The sequence below is a fragment of the Camelus bactrianus genome, chromosome 4 (genome assembly GCF_048773025.1).
Source record: "Camelus bactrianus isolate YW-2024 breed Bactrian camel chromosome 4, ASM4877302v1, whole genome shotgun sequence".
Classification (NCBI taxonomy): domain Eukaryota; kingdom Metazoa; phylum Chordata; class Mammalia; order Artiodactyla; family Camelidae; genus Camelus; species Camelus bactrianus.
The window spans coordinates 6,097,375-6,120,543 of record NC_133542.1 but is presented as its reverse complement, the minus strand read 5'-3'; the positions used below and the strand labels follow the sequence as shown (position 1 = coordinate 6,120,543).

Here is a 23,169-nt window from a genome sequence, read left to right as displayed (position 1 = left end):
TTTTGAGTATTCTAAAGTTTTAGGTTTGAATATATTTCATCTTAAATGGTCTTAAGCACTATGCAGTGGTTGGTGTTTTAAAAATACCACTGTGTGTGGAACTTCTAAAAGTGATTCAAAAAATTTATATTTTTGTAATAATTTAGTAATGGCCCGGATATTTTTAACAAGACTACTCACCATGGAATGGTGCAAGATTTTTTCGATGAGTTTATATTCACACATGTTGAAGATTGTCACTATATTATGAGAAAATGTCAACCATGGCAGAATTTTGACTTGAAAACGAGATAAGCTGGGAAGCATATTTTAAGTATAAAATAAATGATTGCATGCCTTTAAAGACAAGAAAGTAAAAGCATGATAATCTCTGACTTTGACACACTTAAAATATAAAAATTAACATAATGTGATTTACACACTTCTCTTTAACTCTTTCAGTACTTTCTCAGCCCCTTTCCCATTACACCTGCGTCCCCGCTCCTGACCCGCGGTGTACACACCTCCAATCACACGGGGGAAGGGAGACCCGGGCGGTGAGGACCAGGGGCGCGGACAATCACACCCGCATCCCGGCGGGCGAGAATAGTCGAAGCAGGCCCGCCAGCACACCCGTCCCCTCCTGCCCAGCCGGCCGGGGCCCTAGCTCGGTCAGGTCCACACACACCCCGGCAGGAAGCGGGCGCAGGCAGTGGGAAACCGGAGTAACTTCAGACAGCGGGCGGGGAGCGTCCTCCTCCCGCGGACACGCAGGCAGCGCTGTCCTGGGGCCTCCATGGCGCCGCCCGCTCAGTCCTGAGGAAAACAAGCTCCGCCCCCAGGGAAGATGCTGGCTGCTGACGCGGACTGCGCATGCGCACCGCCACCTAAGACACGCTGGCTTCGCGCGCCCCCTGCAGGTCCTCCAGGTCCGTGCAGTATACTCAGAACTCACTGTAGAACACATGACCCCTCCCAGCCAGGATGCTAAATCACTGGAAATCTCAGTGCCCTGGCCTCTTTGTTGGTGGCACTGGCGATGCGCTCATCCAGCCACGCCTGCTCTCTTGCCTGGCACATGCCTCAGTCTTTGGAATCCCGCCTGAATCATATTCTGTTCTGGAGGAAGGACAGGTGCAGAAGAATCTCAAAATTCCAGACTTAGAAGATGATCAGGAACCCAAACTCAACTCTGTCAACTCCCTGGGGTCCCCTGAGGAGTGTGGTTTTCTCAGAACCATCTGCCCTGTGTCAGGAGCAGACCAAGCCTCAGGTAGCTTAGAGAGGCTATCATGCAGCACATGCTTTGGACGGTTCTCAGTTATGACCTGCATGATCTTGAGACCCTTTTGTAACTCCTAACACTGTTTTCTCATACCTATAGTGATGGTTATTGACGACTGAGTTAATCCTCTTATAATGCTGAGGTGCTATTGTTCCTTGGAAAACAGAATATTTTGAAGGGATCAACTGTTTATCACTTCCCCCTAATTAAGTATGTTTTTAAAATTAGAAATGTTTCAGGGGGCACTCAGGTCCTCCTCTTGCACCAGTTCCTGGTGTTGGCAGTTTCTGCTCTGAGCTCCAGATCCTGATCCTGCCGGTGGTCTATGGTGATGCCAGTGTGTGCATGCTCTTCCTTGTGCACCGGTGTGGAAAGGAGACAGCCCTTCCCCTACATGAGGCTGCAACATTCTGACACTCAAAGCAGGCACAATGAAGAATCAGCTAGAGCCCCCGGTACCAGCTGTCCCAGGTAGAAACATCACCTTCACCACAGTGTTCCTGTGCTCCTATCAGGCCTTCACTACTCCCAGCAGGCCATGCATGAGCAGTGTGACAGGTGACTGCCTGTCCCAGCACAGCATGGTGGTGATGATCCCACCTTATCTGTTTGTCTTTGGAGGGTCCCCACACCTCTCTGAGCTTCACTTTGCTCTTCTCACAGGCAGGGTTGTACAGGCATGAACCTCACAGTGTTATGATAGGTAGTCATGGTAGCTGCTCACCCACTGGCAGGCTCTGCCTAGAAGGCTGCTGGGAGTGCTGTGTGTCTTCACACTTGTCCTTCACTCTCCCCAATGAAAACACTCTTGGCCTTATCCTTCCCTGGCCTGTGGCCTTTCTGTTTTTGCAAAAGAACATGGAAACAATCTGCAAAGAAGTTTTGAGGTTCTGTCCATCTGGTCCAGGAAATGCTGACTCTGCTAGATGTGCTGTTGGGTGGGCTCTCATGGGAGAGGCTTGGGCAGGACTTCCCTTGGCAATAAGCTGCCCCACCCAGGCCTTTCCATGATCCGGAATCCTGGGACCAGGGTGCAAATCCCCAGCTCCCCACTTGTCAACAATGTGACATGGGCAACTTTCTCAAACCCAAGCTTTGTCCACCCAAGGTCATCAGAGATGGGGGATAACAGGATGTCCTGCACAGAGTGTCTGTGCAGATTAAGTGCGGTAGAACAGACAGAAGTGGTGGGGCCTGGCCCATTGGTTGGCAGAAGGGAGCTCACCATGTGCAGCAATTTCCGCGGGTCACCCAGCAATGTGCCCAGAGGCTTAGCCACTCCATCACTATCATGTGTCTGAAGTCCACTTAACCACATGGGAGAGAAACAAACACATATTCTGAGTCTAGCTGCCACAGGGAAAATTGTATCTGAGCGGGGAGTAATACCAGAGGGTGATCAGGATGATGGAAGATGCCCCCTGGGGTTGAGCAGAGTGGAGCTGCCCTCTGGAGCCTGGGGTTAGTGAGGATGGGCTTGTAGAAATGCCCCTCTCCTTTACCCATCAATGCTAGGTCCTGCGGGTACTGAGTCCCACAATCGGTGTGCTGCTAGTGCCCTCAGCACAGAGAAAAACCCAGGGCTTCCCACAAGGCTTCGGCCACGACCTCTGCTTCCTGAACTCCCATTCTGGTGACCCCACCTGGGATGCAGAGATGAGGTGAGGCAGGGGCTTGTGCTGTCAACACCACTGCTCTATCCTGGGAATCTGACACACAGTAGGTGCTCGGTAAGTCATTGTTGAATGAACAGCAATACTGGGCCAAGTTTCTGTGGGTGTCTGTGCCCCCAGATCAGGGACCCCTCAGGGCCCACCTCACAAGTGACATGAAAATAATAATGCCACCAGGAGCAATAACAGTTCCTCAGAATAAGTGGGCTTTTCCAAGCACTCTCCACCTGTTGCAAAGGCCTCCCAGCAGGGAAGTGGGCTGTCAGGGGCAACACTGCACTCTCCACTGTAACAAGGAGAAAGCCAAGGGCCACAGAGAGGAGTGCCTTTCCAGTGTCACTGCTCACTTTCCCACCTTTTGGGAGACTGGGAGGCTTTTCTACTACATTCTGGCTCTGAAGCCCCAATACTGTTTGGACATGCCTCCCTCCCTGGAGCAGGGAACCACTAAGTGACCTGTCACTTGTCACCAAGCAGACAGGCTCATTTCAACTCATTGTGCCACCTGCAGGTTGTACTAGTAGCAGGATCCTCTGGGAGACATCACACTCTCCCAACCTGAAAACAGGTGAACAGCTCACAGGTTTCCTGGAGAGGATGGTCACATGGCCTTGATCTGGCCAATCAGCATTTTCCATCCTCCCTGGCCACTGTGATTGGCTCAGGGCTGGGCACCAGCCCAATCAGGCTCCACGGAGGTCAGGCCTAGTTACTGGAATCCTGGGAGCAGAGAAGTTCTATTTCAGTTGGGAGTTGAGGGGTGATGATGTCAGCCTGTGGCAGTTGGTGACTATCTTGCTCTCATAAAGGCAGAGCCATGTGAAGATGACACCAGTGGCAGAGCCCAGAGGTGGGGAAGGATGACTTCTGCTGATGTCACTGAGCACCAGGTACAGCCCTGCCTGAAGCTATCTCCCTTTGGATGTCTCAGTTAGGTAAGTCATTCTCTCCTGCCCTGTTTGCTTCTTTAAGCCACTTTGGTTTTCTGTCACTGGTTTTAAGAAAAAGTTTGACTATTCCTTCAAGCTGGCTAAATGGAGACCCTGGAACTGCAACAGTGTGGTGACAGGCAACAATGTGGCTAATAGACTCCAGAGGCCTCTGTTTAAACAGGGGATTGTAAATTACAAGGGAGAGTACACATGGCCTCAGTGAACAGATTTGCTAGTTGTAGCTCGCAGTTCCTGGATATTAGAGTGCATGCATTCAGCCAAGTCTCAACTCTGCTCTCACACCTGCTAACTCATACATCTCCTCTCCCACCTGCCCGGCCTAGTGAGGCTGGACACCCCCGAGCACCTGAAACAGCCCAGGGCTTTGTGTTGTTATTTACACAGGCTGCCCCCACTTCTGAGGGTGAGGGTGACTGGGTTCCAGTTTACAGAGAAAACAGACTAGACGGTCTCACTGGTGAGCTGTGGGGGTGGGACCCCAATCTACCATCTGACCTATGACTTCAGAGTGGACAGCCTCCCCACCCTCAGCCAGGATGCTTGCTAAGCCTAGGGGCTCAGGAGTCCTCCCTCCAGCACCCCTCCTGGAGGTGATTGTGGGGGGTGGCTCTTCCCTATACAACATTCACCCCTGCAGGGGCACACGTGTGACCTCACAGTCTGTCATCCCTTCCTTATGACCTGGACCTCCTTGGCAGGGCATGAGAGGTGCCTTGATGTGTGAGAACTGCAGTTCATGGGTGCATACGTGGGCAGGTGCACCATGACTGAGAGGACAGCACCCCAATTTAAGCCCCCTCCATGCTCAGATGATTACATCCTGGAATTGAGGGGTTCCCAGGGGTCAGGTGGCCAATTTTGGCCTTAGGGGCAAATTCTTATCACCCAGGGGGCTAATTTTTAAATTAAATTACACATTTACAATTCAATAGTCAAGCCCCTTTCTCAGCAGCCTTGTAGCCTCTCAGCTTTTACCCCTCGCTGTGATCATGTTCTTAGCTTCAAATTGAGTGCCATTATGGACATGAACATGTCCTGTCATGTATCACCTTCAGAGTAAGGGGCCACCCAAAACTCCCCTCCCTTCCCCTTGTCGATACCTCCACACAGGGAGTAGGGCCCTTTTGATGCAGTTGTGCAAATGTGTGAGCTAAGGGTTTAGAATGACCAGGCTAGGAGGGGTCTGCCCCACATAGCAGGGCAGGTAGGCTGGCAGGGGGTGATGGTTCACTTGTAAAACTCAGCTGGTGTCAGGCAGCGACAACAGACTGGCAGCCAAGGGCTCAGCTGGTGCAGAGTAAGCGGATTAAATGTGTTCACCCAGACGCCTCGGGTATGGCAGCCCTGGAGTAAGACTACAAGTGAGGAAGGTGGAGGGTCCCCAGTGCCTGGACCTCCACCTTCTAAAAATCAGGACTGAGATGTGGCTTTGAAATCAGAACACTGGGGTTCAAAGCTTCCCCCACCACTTGGTCAATAATTCAAAGCAAATGAGCCTCAGTTTTCTCATGTGTAAAATCGGAACATTGAAGCCTCTCCCTCTGAGGGTGTGGAGGGAAGTAAATGCGGTGACAGCAGAGCACAGGAGCTGTCTGGGCTGAGCCTGCACACAGGCAGGCCGTTGTTGCTGCCATGACCACCGTCTTCCAGGGCACGGTCTGCACACTCTCCCTGTGAAGGTCCAGAGAGTAAACATTCTAGGCTTTCAGGGACCTACAGTCCCTGTCACAACTACCACCCTCTGCTGTTGGAGGGCAAAGGCAGCTCCTGCAGTAGGTAATCCAGGCTCGCACCCCCGCTTCCTGGGATAATTATTCCTGAGATACAATTGTCACATAACTTTGTTGGCTTTAGGTGTGCAGCATAATGACTTGTTACATGTGCATATTGTGAAATGATCACTGCATTAAGTTTACTTGACGTCTGTCATCACCCATAGTCACACACTATTTTCCTTGTGATCAGAAATTTTAAGAGGTACTCTCTTAACAACTATCAAATGCACAGCGCAGTGTTGTTAACTACAGTCACCTTGCAGTACATTATGTCCCCAGGACTTGTTTATCTTTTAACTGGAAGTTTGTACATTTTGATTATCTTCCCGAATTTCAATCACCCCCTGACTCACCTCTGGCAACCACCAACCTGATCTCTGTTTCTATGGGTTTCGGTTTATTTTGTAGATTCCACATGTAAATTAGATCATAGGTATTTGTCTTTCTCTTTCTTATTTATTTCACTTAGCATAATACCCTGAAGGTCCATCCAAGTTGTCACAAATGGCAGGATTTCATTTTTTTAATGTCTGAATAAGATTCCATTATATATACATATATATGCGTCAAGTTTTCTGTATCCATTCATCTGTTGATGGACACTTAGGTTGTTTACATATCTTGGTTATTGTAAATAATGATATAGTGAACGTGAGGGTGCAGTTGTCTCATTGACATAGTGATTTCATTTCCTTTGGATATATTCCCAGCAGTGGACTTGCTGGATCATATGGAAGTTCTAATTTTAAATTTTGGGGGAGTCTTCTTACTCTTTTCCAGAGTGATGGCACCAATTTACATTCCCACCAACATTGCAGAAGTTTCCCTTTTCTTCACACCACCACCATCACTTGTTATCTCTTGTATTTTGATGACACCCACCCTGCCAGGTGGGAGGGGATATCTCATTGTGGTTTTGATTTGCATTTCCCTGATGGTGAGTGATGTTGAGCACCTTTTCATGTACCTGTTAGACATCTGTGTGTCTTCTTTGGAAAAATGTCTATTCAGTTCCTCTGCCCACTTTTTAAATCAGATTGCTTGTTTTTTGCTGTTGAATTGTAAGAGTTATTTATATGTTTTGGGTGTTAACCCCTTATCAGATATATAGTATGAAAGTACTTTCTCCCCTTCTGTCTGTTACCCTAACCTCTGCTTTCTGGATGACAGGGGTCCAGGCACTTGGGAATCTCTGCTTCTCACATGTTTCCAATGGTGGGTGGGTGAGGGCTGTGTTGTGATAAAACTGTGCACAACCGTGGGTCACTACCCCTTCTTTTAGAAGGTGGGCTCTGAAGAGTGCAGTGTGGGCAGGGATGTTTCCCTGAAGTCATCATTTGGATGGTCATGTGCCCTGGAACTCACATCTTCTAGCCCGGATGTGATGGGGGAATTTGCAAAGGGAGGACCTTGCAGCTAAGAGACTGACCAGGTGCTCTTTTGTCTTGTTGGAAGGACCTGGAAACAAAGTTGTGTGGAACAGGGACTCCTCCAGGTCACAAGGCTCAGTTCAGACTTCTGGGATGCAGAGACCTGCTCTGAGCCACTGTCACTGAGGAGGGAAGGGCCTCAGGCAGGAGGGAGGGGTTGCTGGATTTCACTTGCCCTGTTTGTCACGTATCAGCTCTGGTGATGTGTGGCAAATGGGCTTAGCTTTGGGCATGTAAGAGGAGAGGTTCCTGGGGAAGGGCTGGCTTTTTCCTCTGATTGAGGTCCAACTGTGTGCCAAGCACAGCAGTCCTCTGAGTCAGAGCTGGAAAGCCAGGCACAGAGAGGTCAGGGAGTTTCCAGGTCACACAACATTAGGGGCATCATTAGGGTCTGATGCAGACCTGACGCCCAGCCTACATTCTCTCTCCTTTCCCAGGACAATCATGATCCCACATGTCAGCATCACCCAGAGAGGCCCAGGTATGGGCACTGGGATCTTTCCTGCCTAACATGCCAGGAGCCTTAAGAGGGAGGACAAGACACTTCCTGAGTCCATGATGCCCAGAGGCTGCTCTCAGCGAGAGGCCCAGCACACACTCTTGGATGAATCCTAGCTCTGTCCTGAGTCACTCTGTCCTCCCTGCCTCAGTTCTTCTGCCCACATGGGGCTGGAAACAGCAGCCACTTCACAAGGGTCTAAGGAACCTCCAGGATCCTGGAAGCAGTGCCCTCACACAGGGAGCATGGTGGGGTCAGCCTCCATTGTCTCCTTAACTTTTCCTCACCTCTTTGCTGGATGAGGAGTCCTAGCGGGGCCCTGGCTTGTCCCAATTCTCACCCCAGATCAGGGTCCAGCAGGGGGTGGTGTCCAGGCTGGACTCTGTCCTCTGCCCCTTCTGGGCACCCTCATTCCCTACACCTTGGCTGCCTGGACACTGTCTTCCAGGGGCCACTCTATGCCTCCCACACCTACCTAGCATCCACCCACCCTGGGTTACTCCATCGCCCTCTGGCCCTTGGACACACACCTACTCCGTGTTGAGTGGAAATGAGGTGACAGACATGCTGGGCCTCCTGGACAGTCTGGGGGAGCCCGATATCCCCATCCTGCCCACCGCCCCAAGAGCCCAAGTTGGGGAGAGGGTGTGCCTCCATTCATACTCTGATTTGCTCAGATTCTCAGCACCTACTTTGCTGGGTGGATATGGGGGCAGAGGGATGATGTAAAAGCAGGAGAGCTGGACAGCACAGCATGAGAAGGGGGCTAGCCCAGGCTGGTCTCATAACCCCCTTAGCCTTGGCTTTCTCATCTTTAAAGTGGGACAGACTTTTGTGAGGTGAGCAGGATCCTGACCCATAGCCAGGCACTGTCCTACACGCATAAGAGAAGATCACTGACTCCTCATGAAAATCTGTGGTGCAGGGACAGGCATTATCACACATTTCTGCAGAAGAAGTAACTGAGGCACAGAGAGAACAGGGGAGGTGACCACCCCAGATTACAGAGCCCAGGTCATCTGGTTCCAGTGTCCAGGCTCATGGGCAGTGCCCACTCTGGGTTTCCTTCCTCCCTTCACCCTCCACTGGGACCCATGGCTGCAGCCTCATCTCAGTGTGATTGTTCAAGGGGAGCAGGATGGGGGCACTGAGGGCCCGTTTCTCTGAGCACTGCTTTCCCAGAAGGCTCAAGGGGTTGACTGTATTCACTATTGGACACCCAGACCTGGGCCCAGGCCAGCCACACAGCAAGGCCTGAATCAATGATTGTTGAGTGAATACCTGGACCTCTGCATGTACCTGCATGTTGCTCCCATTTCCTCATCTCCACAGCTGGCTACCCGGCCAACATCTTATGTCATCAGGCCTCTGCCAGGGACAGTCAAGGGGACCAGAGCTGCTCATCTGGGGACAGGGAGCCTCAGGGGCCCTGTGTCTGTCCCAAGCATCTCCTGGGCCAATTCACAGGGAAGCCCAGCCAGCTTCCAGGAACAGCAATCAGGTCCCAATCCCAGGGGTGTAGAGTAGGTCTTGAGGGGTGTTTCCTGAGACTGACTTTGTGTATGAAGGGGTCCTGGGGGTCAGGCTGCTTTCAACCTCCATTCCAGGCCCATACCCCTGCTGGCAGCATGGAGCTAGTCATAAAGGACACAGGCTGTGGGGCCAAGGCTATAGCAGGGCTCTGCTCCCTCTCTGTGGCTCAGTGTCCTCATTTGTAACAGAGAACTAGTAACAGGGCAATGGGAGGGCTCACTGAGACCCTCCTCTGTGGCTTTGGTTGGACACTGCCCTCTCTCTGCTCAGTGCCCTTCTCTGTAATAGAGAACTAGTAACATTTTTCTTAGCCCCTTTTGGCCCCATTTTTTCTGAGTCTCTTTCCACATTGAGCCCAGGGCTTTCACAGAGATCACAGACTTGTGAGGTAATCAGAGTGTGGTCTCAGCCCTAGTGGTCCCAACTGAGGCCAGAGGAACTTCAGGAGGGGTGGGAATCCAGAAGTGCTTCATGGAGGAAGTGAGATCTGAGCTGTGTCCCCAAGGATGAGCTGTCATCCAGCTGAGGCCTGGCACTGAGCAGGACCCATGTACATGGTGAATGAGGGTGTGAATGAATGAATGGGCACCCCTCTAACAGAGAGTGAGGGGGGAAGTCCCCCAGGCCAAAGCAGGAAACACAGGGCACCCTGGGGGAACAGAGGGCGGGGCTGCAGTGTGATGCCTGCCTCACCCTTTATGGGTGTCTTGCCCCCACTTTAGCATGTGTTCTGGTGGATTGGGAGCCCTTGCCTCTCCTCTGCTTCAGGATCCTGCTCTTCATTCCCAGCAACACCCACCTGTGTCACCTCAGTGTCCCCAAGTGGACCTGGACCTGTCTTGTGGGAGATTGTGAAGAGGGATTTGGTGTGCAGCCCAAGACTGAAGTGGGAGGGAGAGGATAATAGGGACCTCCAGAGGGGATCATGGGCTGGGGGAAATCGGAGGGGTGGGGAAGGCAGAGACTCAGGGCTGAAGGATCCTGCTAGTGGTGGCTCCTTCTCAAGGGGCTTCACAGGGAGGAAGCATTCATGGGGTAAAGGCAGAGCTCAGTTTGGCGCTCGCTGACATGGAACAGCTCATCACAGAGACGTCCAGAGGAGCTGAATATAGGGAACAAAGGTGCCACTGATATCAGGGTCAGAGCCTGAGACCCAGATGAGGTGGGGCGGTGGTGCAGGGTAAGGGGCTTGAGGATGTCAAGATGTTAATTCATTGGGGTCCTCAGGTTGGGGACCTTCATGTTCATTTCACATGGTGCCTGACAGAGCTAGACTTAGGGAGCTCACTGAGTAGACACGTGCTGACAACCTAGAGTCTCCTGTTTCCACATAAAGTCCCTGGTGTGAAACCAGCTGTCACTCTTTAGAGTCATACACCCTCACCCCTGGGCTCTCTGTGTGCCTAGAGCCCAGTGGCACCTTACCTCCCACTCCCCACTGCAGGACCCTTTGCACACCTGCATTTCCACAAGCTATAAAACATCTTCTCTTGCTGTGTGTTTACCCTATGAAAACTCATTGCCCTAGGAAGAGGCCTCACATCCTGCCCTTATTAAAGTGGTAAAGCCTGTTGTTCAGAGAAGCCCCTGTCAGATCTCACAACCAACCAGGTACCTGTGCAAGAATTGATCATGCAGCCCCCTCCTCCTTGTGTGCACAGCACCCCCCCAATAACAGACCCCACACACTCAACCTTGGCCCTCGTGTAGGCACCTCTTGCCTGTGTGGCCTGATGTTGCCTATAGCAGTGTCCCTATTAAACTTTCCTAAACCCTTCTCAGACGCTGGTAATTCTTTACCAACCCAAGTAACTAGCCCGCCATTGTGCCCACAACACCTGAAACAGAATTGGCTAAATTATGCAGATTGATGATGCAGGTTAATTTGCTATAAAGGTGAAATCAAGGTTTACAAATAAAAGCAACATACATACTCACGGCAGGACTAAGAACTCACACGGATAACTAAGACCCTCCATGCGCATCCCACTGTGGCCTCAGGGCCTTTGCGCTGGCTGCTCTTTCAGCCAGGATCTCTCTCTGCCTGCTTCTTAAACACCTCCAGGAATCTGCTCAAATGTCCTCCCTGACCTTATTTTTCTCCATGGAACATATCACCTCCGGACACTGTGCATATTTTACTTAATTTTCTCTGTGTCCCCCACCAGGCTGTCTGCTGCATGAGAATGGAGACCTGCCTGCTTCACTACCTGCTGTGCCCGGTATCTGGAACCCGCCCAACACACAGTAGGACGTCAGCGAATGTGTGACAGGTGTGTGATCACTGTAGGCCACAGACAAAAGTCTTCCCAGCAGTGATGGTAAGAGTCATTCATTCTCTACTTACTGAGCCCTACTGTGCACTGGATACTGACCTGGGTGGGAGGCATGCAGTGGATGAGACACAGTGAGCACACACTGCATGTTAGGAGGGACACGTGCTCTGGAGAGCACACAGGGCTGGGGGAAGTCAGGAGTGCAGGAGTGGAGGAGAAGAGGGCCAGGTGGAGACAGTGGTGGCAGAAGAGACAGAGAGTTGGTCCCAGGTCTTGCAGGGCTTGATGGCTCCTGTGAGGGCTTTCCCTCAGGGCAGCGGAACCATGGCTGGGCGTGGAGCAGGGGCCCGGGTCCTGAATGCTATGCAGGAAATGGAGAAGGTGTCTGCTGGGGAGATGTGCGTGGAGGAGGCTGTCCCTGTAGACTGTGCAGGCAGGGAAGGCTCCTCTGAGGGGGTGACATCTGAGCTGAGCCCTTGTATGGACCATGTTTCCACCTTCTGTAGACTGGATGCTTTTGTCTGCCCTGCAGGCCTATGCAAGACACACCCTTTTCTCAGTCACCTGGACTTGGCCTCCTGCCTCCCTTGTGGGCCCTCCCACCCCAGAAGGAGTCCTTCTAGATCTAACGCACTACCTCCTCCACTGGACTTGGACTCACACTGAGCCACTGTCCACCTGCCCAACTCACCCAGAGTCAAGTCCAGACACTTGGGGGAGCCCCTCCACCCTAGAGCCCATGAACTTACTCAAATGGCCAGTCCTCAGCCTGCTCACATGCCTCACCCTCCCCTCCTGCAGAAACCCTGTGACAGATCCTGTCCACAGCACCCTGCTCCTCCAATCCTGACCCCAGGCTTTCCCATGGTGTGTGACCCTGCATGGGGTGCAGTCCCCTCCTCCAGTCTGGTGAGTAGAAACTACCTTTTCTTTTTTCTTTTGTTAATATATTTATTTTTTAATTTTTATTTTATTGAGTTATAGTCAGTTTGCATTGTTGTGTCAATTTCCAGCATACAGCATAATTTTGTCAATTGTGTTCACTTTTTCAAGAAACCATCTCTTGGCTTGATTTTTTCAAATGTTTCTAATATCTCTATTTTATTTATTTCCTCCCTGATCTTTATTATTTCCTTCCTTCTGCTTAATTTTGTTATTTTTTGCTCTTCTTTTTCTAATTCTTTTAGGTGGTAAGTTTGATTGTTTATTGCAGTTTTTCCTCTTTTTTGAGGTAGACCTGATTCTCTCGCTATGAACTTCCCTCTAAGCACTGCCTTTTCTGGATCCCATAGGTTCTGTGTGGTTGTGTTTTCATCATCATTTGTCTCACTGTGTTTTTTATTTCTTCTTTGATTTCATCATCCACCCATTTTTTTTTAAAGTAGTATGTTGTTTAATCTCCATGGTGTCATTTATTTCTCCTTTATTTTTCTGTAGTTAATTTCTAGTTTTATGGTATTGTGTTCAGAAAAAGTTGCTTCAAATATTTTCTATCTTCTTCAAATTGTTAATGCTTCTTTTGTGCCAAAGTATATGATCTATTGTAGAAAATGTGGTACGTGCGCTTGGGAAGAATGTATATTCTATTTTAGGGAAATATAATGTTCTGAAAATATTAACCAAGACAAATTGTTCTATTTTATCATTTAATTTCTATGTTGTCTTATTAATTTTATGTATGGAAGATCTGTCCAGTGATGTTAATGGATAGTTAAAGTCTTCTACCATGACTGTATTCCGATCAAATTTTCCCTTTTTATCTGTTATGTATTTAGGTGCTCCTATGTTGGGTTCATATATGTTAATGAGTGTAATATCTTCATCTATGACTCCTTTAATCATTATAAAATGTCCTTCTTAATCTTTCTTTATAATCTTTGTTTTAAAGTCTATTTTATTTGAAATCACTGTTGATATTCCTGCTTTCTTGTCATTTCCATTTTTGCGGAATATCTTTTTCAATCCTCTCACTTTCAATCTATGTGTGTCCTTCTCCCTAACGTGGGTCTCTTGTATACAGTGTATTGTAGATACTTGCTTTATTATCCACTCTACACTCTATATCCTTTGATTAAAGCATTTAGTCCATTGACATTTATAATAATTATTGATAGATATGTGTTTATTATATTTTGAACTTTGTTTTGCAGTTGATTTTGTATTTCCTCTTTGTTCCTTTCATTTTCTTTTTGTGGTTCGATAATTTTCCTTTTTATTATCTTGGTGTCTTCTTAGTTTTGTGACTCTATTGTAACTTTTTGGCTTGTGGTTACCCTACTTTGTACATATATTAACCCATTACTATATCTGTTTGTTTTAAACAGATAGTAATATAAGCTCAAACTCATCCTACCAAGAACAAAAGAGAGAGAGAGAGAGAGAAAGAAACCTGTACATTTTCTTGTTCGCCTCCCCCACCCTTAATGATTTAGATGTCCTCTTTTATGATTTCATGTTTATTCTGTTGTAATTCATTGTAGCAATCACCTTTCCAATCATGGTTTTCTCCTTTTTGTACCATCCTGCTTCTTTTCTGTTTAGAGTAGGTCTTTCAATATTTCCTTTAGCATAGGTTTAGTGTTGCTAAATTCTTTTAGTTTTTGCTTGTCTGTGAAGTTCTTTATCTCTCCTTCTATTCTAAAGGATAGCCTTGCTGGATAAAGTATCGTAGGCTGCATCAATTTTTCATTCAGGACTTTGAATATTCCTTGCCCCTCCCTTCTGGCCTGTACTGTTTGTGTAGAGAAATCAGCTGAAAATCTTATGGGGGTTCCCTTGTATCTCATTATTTGTTTTTCTCTTGCTGCCTTTAGAATCATTTCCTATTCTCAACCCTGGTCATCCTAAATGTAATATGTCTTGGTGTGGGACTGTTTGGGACCTCCTTGTTTGGGACGCTCTGTGCTTCCTGTACTTGGATATCTGATTCCTTCTTTAGGTTTGGGAAGTTTTCAGTCATGATTTCTTCAAATACCTTTTCAATCCCCTTTGTTCTTTCTTCTCCTTCTGGGACCCCCATTATGAGTAGGTTGGCATGCTTTATGTTATTCCATAGGTCCCTTATATTGCTTTCATTGGTTTTTATTTGTTTTCTCTCAGCTGTTCTGTTGTCCTGTCTTCTAAGTCACATATTCATTCCTCTCAATTATCTAGCCTACATTTTACAGCCTTTAGCTCAACTCTCATCTCAGCAAATGAGTTTTCCAATTTTCACTGGCTCCTCTTTAGAGTTTCAATTTCGTTTTTTGACATATTCTCTGTCTCTATAGACAATCTCTTTTAGTTTCTTCAGTACTTTGATCACTCCTTTCTTGAAATCATCTAGTAGACTATCAATGTCTATTTCATTGATTGTTCTTTCAGGGGATTTATCTTGTTCTTTTAATTGAGAGAGGTGGCTCTGCTTCTTCATCTTGCTTATATCTCTCTGGCACTATGGCTTATGGAGTATCAGTTATCTACTGTCGTCCTTTAGGAGTTTATTTATTTATATAAAGTGGATGCAGAAATAAAACTAAGCACAAAGAAATTAGTTTTAAAAGCAGTATAATCAATAACAGAAGAACATATTGAAACAAGATAACAATTGAGTTGGGATGAATTTTTAAAACATTAAAGGAAGAAAAATATTTGAGAACAGAGTATCATCATAACAGAAGAACAAAACAAAGATAAAAATGAAATTGGACAAATTGAAAGATAATAATATTAGTATTTTAAAAGAAAATTTTAAAAGGGATTAAAAATAGAAATATAAAAATTATTTAAGAAGTAACATTTAAAAAGTAAAAGAAAATGGAACAGAAAAAGAAGAGAGGATGTTCCCGTGGAGATTGTGTGCCCTTAATAATTTTATCAAGAGGTCTTTCTTAAATAAGTGTGGTTGCCAAGTCTTACTTCTGTGCCTTTTGTCTGTTATCCCTTTGGTTACGGATGTGGCCGTTAACCTGTTAACCAGAGCCTACCCTGGCTATTGAATGGGGACTCCTATTTGTTTTGTGGTTGTCACAGCTCCTGCCCCTGCCTTGTTTCATGAACTCAGCTCATTGGTTCCAGAGACCCTCTGGTCACACCCTTGGTCTGTGCTGCTCCCAGTGCCTGGAGGTAGACATGTTACATCTCCTCCCAATGCTGCATCTTGGTGCTGCTCTCCTGCATGGTAGGTGGGCAGGGTGTGCCCCTTCCCAATGCCGTGTCCAGGTGCAGCAGTCCTGCACAGTAGTTGGGTTGGTTGCTCCCCTGTTCAGTGCTACTCCCCACTCCACATCTGTTCCACACTCTGTAGGTGGGCTTGAGGCAAATGGCCACACCAGCCCTAGTCCCTGCTCTTTGCCAGAACTCTGCTCCTTGTTCATTTGTCTTAGAGGTGCGAGTTCATAGACGCACCAGGACAGAACCTTCCTATATGTCTGGGGATGTAAACAAGTCTCAGTCCCACCTATGAGGCTGCAGAACTGCCAGGTACATATTCAGGTTTCAACCCTGCCTCTGCCTGGGTGGGTATGATGGCTGTGGCTGAGCCTCATCTCTCTTCTTCTGAGAAATCACCAGTTATGTTGCTGTGGGTCAGCAGAGACAAAGGACAAATCTCCCCTTCCCTCAGGCAAGCCAGCAGTGTTGCTTTGCTTTATTTTTTTTCTTATTTTATGGGGGGCCCAGGCTGTTCTGATCTGTATACAATCCAAGCAGTTGTCCACAGCACACTGTAGTCCCCCAGGGTTACCTCTGTACAGTCAACCAGAGTCTGCCTGGATCCAGCAGCCTGTCCCTTCCCATCCCTGATTCACTTCTAGGTTTGGGGGTTGTTGACACACTTTGTGCCCATGTAACTTAATTCTGTCAGTCAAGGGCGGTTCTGTACACATCTGAGCCTCAGAGGTTCCCTGTCCATTCTGCTGACCTCTCCGTTGGAAAGGGGGAGACCCAGTCAACCAGCACTATCCCTCCTTTGCTGCTCCCTCTTCAAAGGACCAACCCCAAGCCATTTTGCATTTCTTCCTTCTTTTTTCCGTTTCTCCTACCAGATTGGTTGCACATTTTGTCTCTTGAAAATGGCAATGTTTTATCAAAGTTCAGCAGATGTTCTGAGTGGATGGGTGTGTCTGTGAATGTCAGTCTTGGTGTATTTTTTGGAGAGGATAAGATACAAGTATCCTTCTACTCCACTATCTTGGCCTTTCTCCAAGAATATGCACTCTTAATAATTTTGTCATAAGGTTGTTTTTAATTATGGGTGGTTGCCAAGTCTTCCTTCCATGCCTTTTGCCTGTTATTCCCTTTGTTGGTGGTGTGGCTGGTGTTCTGGTGGCCTGAGTCTGCCCTGGCTATTGAGCAGGAGCTCCTTTTTTTCCTGTGGTTGTCACACTCCTGCCCATATCCTGCTGTGAAAACTCCACTTGCTGGTTCCAGAGGCCCTCCAGTCGTGCTCCTGGTCTGTGTCCCAGCATCAGTTTGTGGGTGGTCTGCACCCCCACCAGATGCCTGGTCCCAGCACCACACTTGTGCAAGGTAGTTGGCAGGTAGCTCCCCTGCCACATTAGGTCATGCTTCATAGGTGGACTCAGAGAAAACAGCTGCACTAGCCCTCACCCCTGCTCTGTTCCAGAACACTGCTTCTTGTCCATTTGTCTTAGAAAAGCCAATTCAGAGAGGCATCGGTGTGTAATGGTCCCCTCTGCTTGGGACTGTAAACAAATCTCAGTCCCACCTATGAGGTTGTGGAGCCCCTAGGTAGGGATTCGGCTTTTGACCCCTCCTTCACCTGGGAACCTTGAACCAGAAAATATGGTGGCTATGGCTGAGCCTTGACACTCTTCTCCCAAGAAGTCTCCAATAATGGCACTGTGGGTCTGTGGACACAAAGGCTACGGATCCCCTTCCCCCCAGGGCACACCAGCAGTGTTGTTTGCCTTTTTTTTTTTTTTTTGGATTTTATGGGGGACCCAGGCTGTTCTAATCTGTATACTCTCCCAGCCATGGCACACAGAATATTGCAGTCCCCCAAGGTTTCCTCTGTACAGTCAGCCCGAATCCTCTGCTCGACTCAGACAGCCTGTCCCATCCCTCCTCTGCTGGTTCACGTCTAGGGCTGGGGATCATTGGGACTCTTTGTGCCCAATTAACTTAGTTCTGTCAGTCAAAGGCTATTCTATACAGATCCGAGCCGCAGATGTTCCCTCTCCATCTTGCTGAACTCGCCATTGGAGTTGGGTAGACCCAGTGTATTAATGCTATTACTCTTTTGCAGCTCCCTCCTCATTGGAATGGTCCTGAACTATTTTCCTTTTTCTTCTTTTCTCCTACCAGATTTGTGGAAAATTTTATCTTTTGAAGAAGGCAATATTCTGTCAAAGTTCAGCAGGTGTTCTGGGTGGTGGGTGTGTCTGTGGATGTCACTCTTGGTGAATTTGTGGGAGAGGGTGAGCTCTGAGCATCTTTTTTACTCCACCATCTTTCCTCCTCCTTCACTTTTTCTTTTGATTGGAACACTTAGTCCATTGACATTTATAGTAGTTATTTTATAGATGTGGTTTTATTGCCATTTTGAAATTTGTTTTCCAGTTGATTTGGTATTTCTTATTTGTTACTTTCTTTTAATTTTTTTTTTCATTTTTGTCATATGATAAATTTCTTTTCTATAAGCTTGGTTTCTTTTTGGGTTTTATGACTCTTTATATACTTCTGATTTGTGGTTATCTTGTCTTTCAAGTCTGGTAACCCCTTACTTCATCTGTTTGGTTTTAGTTGATAGTCATGTAGGCTCAAGTGCATCCTAAAAAGAAAGAAGACAAAAAGAAAGAAGAAAAAAAAAAGAAAGGGAACAAAATCTATATTCTCTTGCTCTCCTCTTTCACCTTTTATGATTTTGCTATTCTCTCTTTCTTTCTTGCTTTCTTTATTGACTTACTGACTTATTTATATCTTCATGTTTTCCCTTGCAATTCACTGTATTTATTGCATTTCCAATTATGGTTTCCTAATTTCTATAGCTTCCTGTTTATGTTTTATTTAGATTAGAACTTTCAATTTTTTTTTAGCATAGATTTAGTACTGCTGAATTCTTTTAGTTTTGCTTGTCTGTGAAATTCTTTCTCTCTCTTTCTGTTCTAAAGGAGAGTCTTTCTAGATAGAATATCCTAGTTTGCAGCCTTTTCTCATTCAGGACTTTGAATATATCTTGCCACTCCCTTCTGGCCAGAAGTTTTTATGTAGAGAAATCTGCTGAATGCTTATGGGGCTCCCTTGTAACTAACATTTTGTTTTTCTCTCACTGCCTTTAGAATATTTTCTTTATCTTTAATTTTAACCATTTGAATTACAATATGTCTTGGTGTAGGTCTGTTTGGTTTCTTCTTGTTTGGGACCCTCTGTGCCTCCTGTACTTGGATAATTCTTTCCTTCTTAAGGTTTGGAAAGTTTTCAGTCATGATTTCTTTAACTATATTTTCAATCCCCTTTTCTCTTTCTTCTCCTTCTGGGACCCACTATTATGCATAGGCTGGTGCACTTTATATTATCTTGCTTTAATTGGTTTTTATTGGCTTTTATGTCTGCTGTATTGGGTTATTTCTTTTATCTTGTCTCCTAAGTCATTTATTCATTCCTCTGCATTATCTAGTCTGTTTTTGATTGCCTGTAGTTGAATTTTCTATTTTTAACTAGCTCTTCTTTATAGTTTAAATTTTCTTTTCAAAGTTTTCTGTCTCTATTGATAGTCTCTTTTAGTTCTTTCAGTGTGTTGATCATTCCCTTTTTGAAGTCTAGTAGACTATCAGTCTATTTTACTGTTTGTTCTTTCAGGGGATTTCTCTTGTTCTTTTAATTGAAAGTGGTTCCTCGGCTTCTTTATTTACTCATATTTCTCTGGCTCTATGTATTTCTTCTAGACCCGTTTCTGAGCTGTGGTGTGTAGTAGGCAGGGTGGGAGCACTTCAGTTGTGAAGAAAAATAGGCAGGAGATTTCCACTGGGGAGTTCCCTCTGTGGTGTTGTCTGTCACTTGTTATGCAGACTTACAAATTACTATTTGTTGATGTTGGCTTTATCCCTGCTTTAGCTTTGGGAATGTCAGCCACCTACTCTGGTGCCCCTCATGTTCTGAGCCCCAGGAAACATCAGTGCAGATCCAGCAGTGTCAGTCCCTTGGACCTGCCTTAGCAAGTGTGTAGTCACAAACATGAATCTGTGGTCCACTACAGGTTCAGCTCAAACCCCAATCCCGCATCCACATATGGAACCATACACCACCCCATTGTAAATACCCTCACTGGCCACCCTTCTTGAGTCAGAACTCCACTCACTGCCTGTAAGTCCCAGAGGTGTGGATCCACAAAGTGACCAGAGGGAGCAAATCCACCCTCTCTGCCTGGGGCTGTAAACAAATCTCAGTCCCGCCTGTGAAGTTGCAATGGCACAGGATATGGATTCAACATTCAGCTCTGCCTTTGTGCAGCAGTGTTGGCTATGACCAAGCCCCATTTCTCTTCTCATGAGAACACACCAACAATGGAGCCAAGTGGAGAAATTGACTTTGGCCCAGCCATGCGTCATTCCTCCCCCATTATACCAACATTGGTGCTTTTTTATGAGAGTTTCAGTCTGTTCTGTTCCACACACACACACACACATAGCCAGAGCTCACACTGACCTCTAGTTTCCTGATGCTGCCTCTCTGCAGTGTGACCCAGCCCTCTGCCTGGGCTCTTCACTGACTCCAGTAGCCAGTCCTGGCTCATCCCTGCTAGTTCATGTCTAGGGCTGGTCATCAGATTCCCCAGTTCTGCCTGCCATGCAGTTGCCACTGTCTCCTCCAAACCTTGGAAGCTCTGCTTCTTTCCTAGCTGATCTCCCAGCTAGAGAGGTTGTGTCCCAGTGTGAGGGTGCCTTTCTTCCTATGCTACTTTTTCCCTGCAGGATCAGTCCTGCACTGAATTTGTCTTTCTTCTTTTTATTCCTTACCATATTTTGTGAGAATCTTCCTGTATTTCAAAATGAGAGACACTGTGCCAGAGTTCAGGAGGTTTCTGTGCAATTCAATGTTTTTGTAGATGTAATTCTTTGTGTATTTGTGGGAGAGGTCAAGCTGTGAGTCTGTCTACTCTGTCACTTTGGCTCCTTCAAATTTTAAAATAGGGCTAGGTCTTTCTTAATTACTCTCAACAAGCTGTTGTAGTTTCCAGCGTACATGTCTTGTAATTTTTCCTTGCCTCTATTGGATGCTGATTCAGAACATACACAACCTTCTAGAGAAACCTGTCCCACCCTGCCATTTGCTGCCAACTAGCTGGCCTGTGTCTGAGTCACCAAAAGGTTTTGTTCTTTATCTGATTCTTAATTCTTTAGAATTTATCATTTTACTCTCATAAATGCTGATTGTACTTGTAACAAATACTTTAAAATAAAAATAATAAACTTTATGCTGTGGATTCAATATGAATGAATCTCAAGTAATATATGCTTTAAATACCTTAGAATTAGTAAAGCAATATAGATACATTATGAACACTTGAAATGTTGCCTAAAGGAAAAGTGCAGAGATTTGCAAATCCCACCCCCAGAAGTGACCGTCATGAATGGCTTGGTGAACATCTCTCAGTCTCTATCTCTCTTATTCTCTCTGCCTCTGTCTCTCACACACCACAAGATTCATTTACATCTATGATGATTTGACACATATGTGGTCATAGATGGCATCTGGGATGTAGATGATGGATTAACAAGCATCCAAACTGAGGGCTTCCTTGACATCAGGTAAAGACCTAGCAGTCATTTTTCCAGCTGCACAACAATCATTCCTCCATGTGAACCAGAACTGATGAATCCCACCCCGTCTCCATGAACATTAGTGTTGCTTCCAGTCTCCTACTAGTTAAACCAGAACTGTGATCAACATCCTTGAAAAGACGTCTTTGAAAAATTGTGCAAGAATTTTAGTATGATCAACACTAAGCATCAGCACTACTCAGAAAGGGGTGAACTTGTGGAACTGTAATTCATCCTGCATACTGTTCTCCCAGAGAGGAGTGTCTGCTCACTCTTCCCTCCAGGGGATCTACTGTGGCCTCTGCCTCCTCATGTTGTCACTAGAGCTGGTTGTCACCAGGCTAAAGTCCTGCCAGTGTGATGGTGACCAATGCTGTCTCCAAAGTGTGTACATCTGTGTGCATCCTCACTTGAGAGGTCAAGCACCTCTAATATACACTGGCCACCTGCATTTCCTCTTGTTGGAATTGCATGTGTTTGTTCTGTTTCTGTTTAGAACACAGTGTTTCAAGAAGTTTTTGGACCACAGGGATGTGAAACCTTTCTCTGACTTTAGGTTATGAAAAATGATTTTTCCAGGTTGTGGTTTGTCTTTCATGGCTTTTGAATATTATTATTTTTTATTTTGTAGGTTATGTTTTGCCACAGGAAGAGCTAAGCATCTCCCTTCTGGCTCTGGTTTCACATATAGAATAGCAGTGCCTATCTCGAGATTATGCACATAGTTACTAAAAATTTTCATTTTGTACATCTCATGTTTAATCCACCTGGGTTTCCCTTTCAAATAACCAAAATGCTACTTCAAGTAAAAAAAAAAAAAAACCAGTCCCTTGTTAAAATATGAGAGCAGACACAAACAGCCACCTTTTGTATGATTTCATTGATAGGGAACATCCAGGGTAGGGAAAGACACACAGAAAGAAATAGGATTAGGGCTTGTCAGGGGCTGGGGGAGGGAGAAAAGAGAATGTGTGGTTTGGATACAGGGTTTTATTATGAGGAAAGAAACAGTCTGAAACTAGACAGTGATGATGGTTACACAGCATTGTGAATGCACTTAATGCTCCTGAATTGCACAATTTAAAATGGAAAAACATCTAAATTTTATTATTGTAAACTTAAAACATAAAAATAGATGATACTCTAAATGACATGAAAGAAAACAAGGAAATTACAGAAAAAACAAACAAAAATGATGCCAGGAGAAGGGAAGTAAAGTTTGGGTCTGGGAGTGGGTTGATTCTGAGAATTAGATGACAGTGTTGGTGTTTGCAGAGGCATCTCAGCCCGTAGGGGTGGTGATGCCTGAATTGGCTCTGGGTCTCATAGAAGTGTGTGTGTAGGTGCAGGAGGAGCTACAAGATCAGGCTCAGGGTCTCCCTGCAGGACTGGTAAAGTAACCTGTCTCTAGGTCTCCTGTAGGGCTAGTCTTACAGTCTCCCTGCAGAGCTGGTGGGATGTGACACGGTTCTGTGTTTTTTGCAGGTGCAGGTTCGGGTTCCCCTGCAGAGTTGGTAGAATGGGACCCAGTCCTGTGTCTCATGCAGGATCCAGCTCAGGATCTCATGCAAGACCAGGCTCAGGGTCTCCTTGTAAGACTTGTGGAATGAGACCCCATCCTTTTTCTCCTGCAGCAGCAGATTCATGGTGTCCCTGCAAGGTTTTGCAATTTCACCCTACTCTATATCACCTGCAGGAGCAGGCTCAGACTGTCCCTGCTGGGTTGATGGAATATGACAAATCTCTGATTCTCTTGCAGAAGCAGGCTCAGGGTCCCTCTACAGGGCTAGTCAATTTTGTTCCAGTCCTAGGTCCCTTGCAGGTGCAGGATTGGGGTCTTCTTTCAGGGCTGGTGAAATGTGACTCAGCTGTTGGTCTCCTGCAGAAACAGGCAGAGTTTCTCCCTGCAAGCCTTGTGGAATGAGACCCAGTGCTGGGTCTCCTACAGGAGCATGCTCGGGGTCTCTATGCAGGTCTAGTGGAATTGGACCTGGCTAACGGTCTC

The 23,169-nt window shown here is 46.5% G+C and overlaps 1 long non-coding RNA gene across 1 annotated transcript in view; it reads left to right on the top strand.

Annotated features, from left to right (window-relative positions):
- Nucleotides 1-23,169, top strand: part of LOC141577425 (uncharacterized) — a 313,952-nt gene that overhangs the window by 21,384 nt on the left and 269,399 nt on the right. The window lies entirely within an intron of this gene.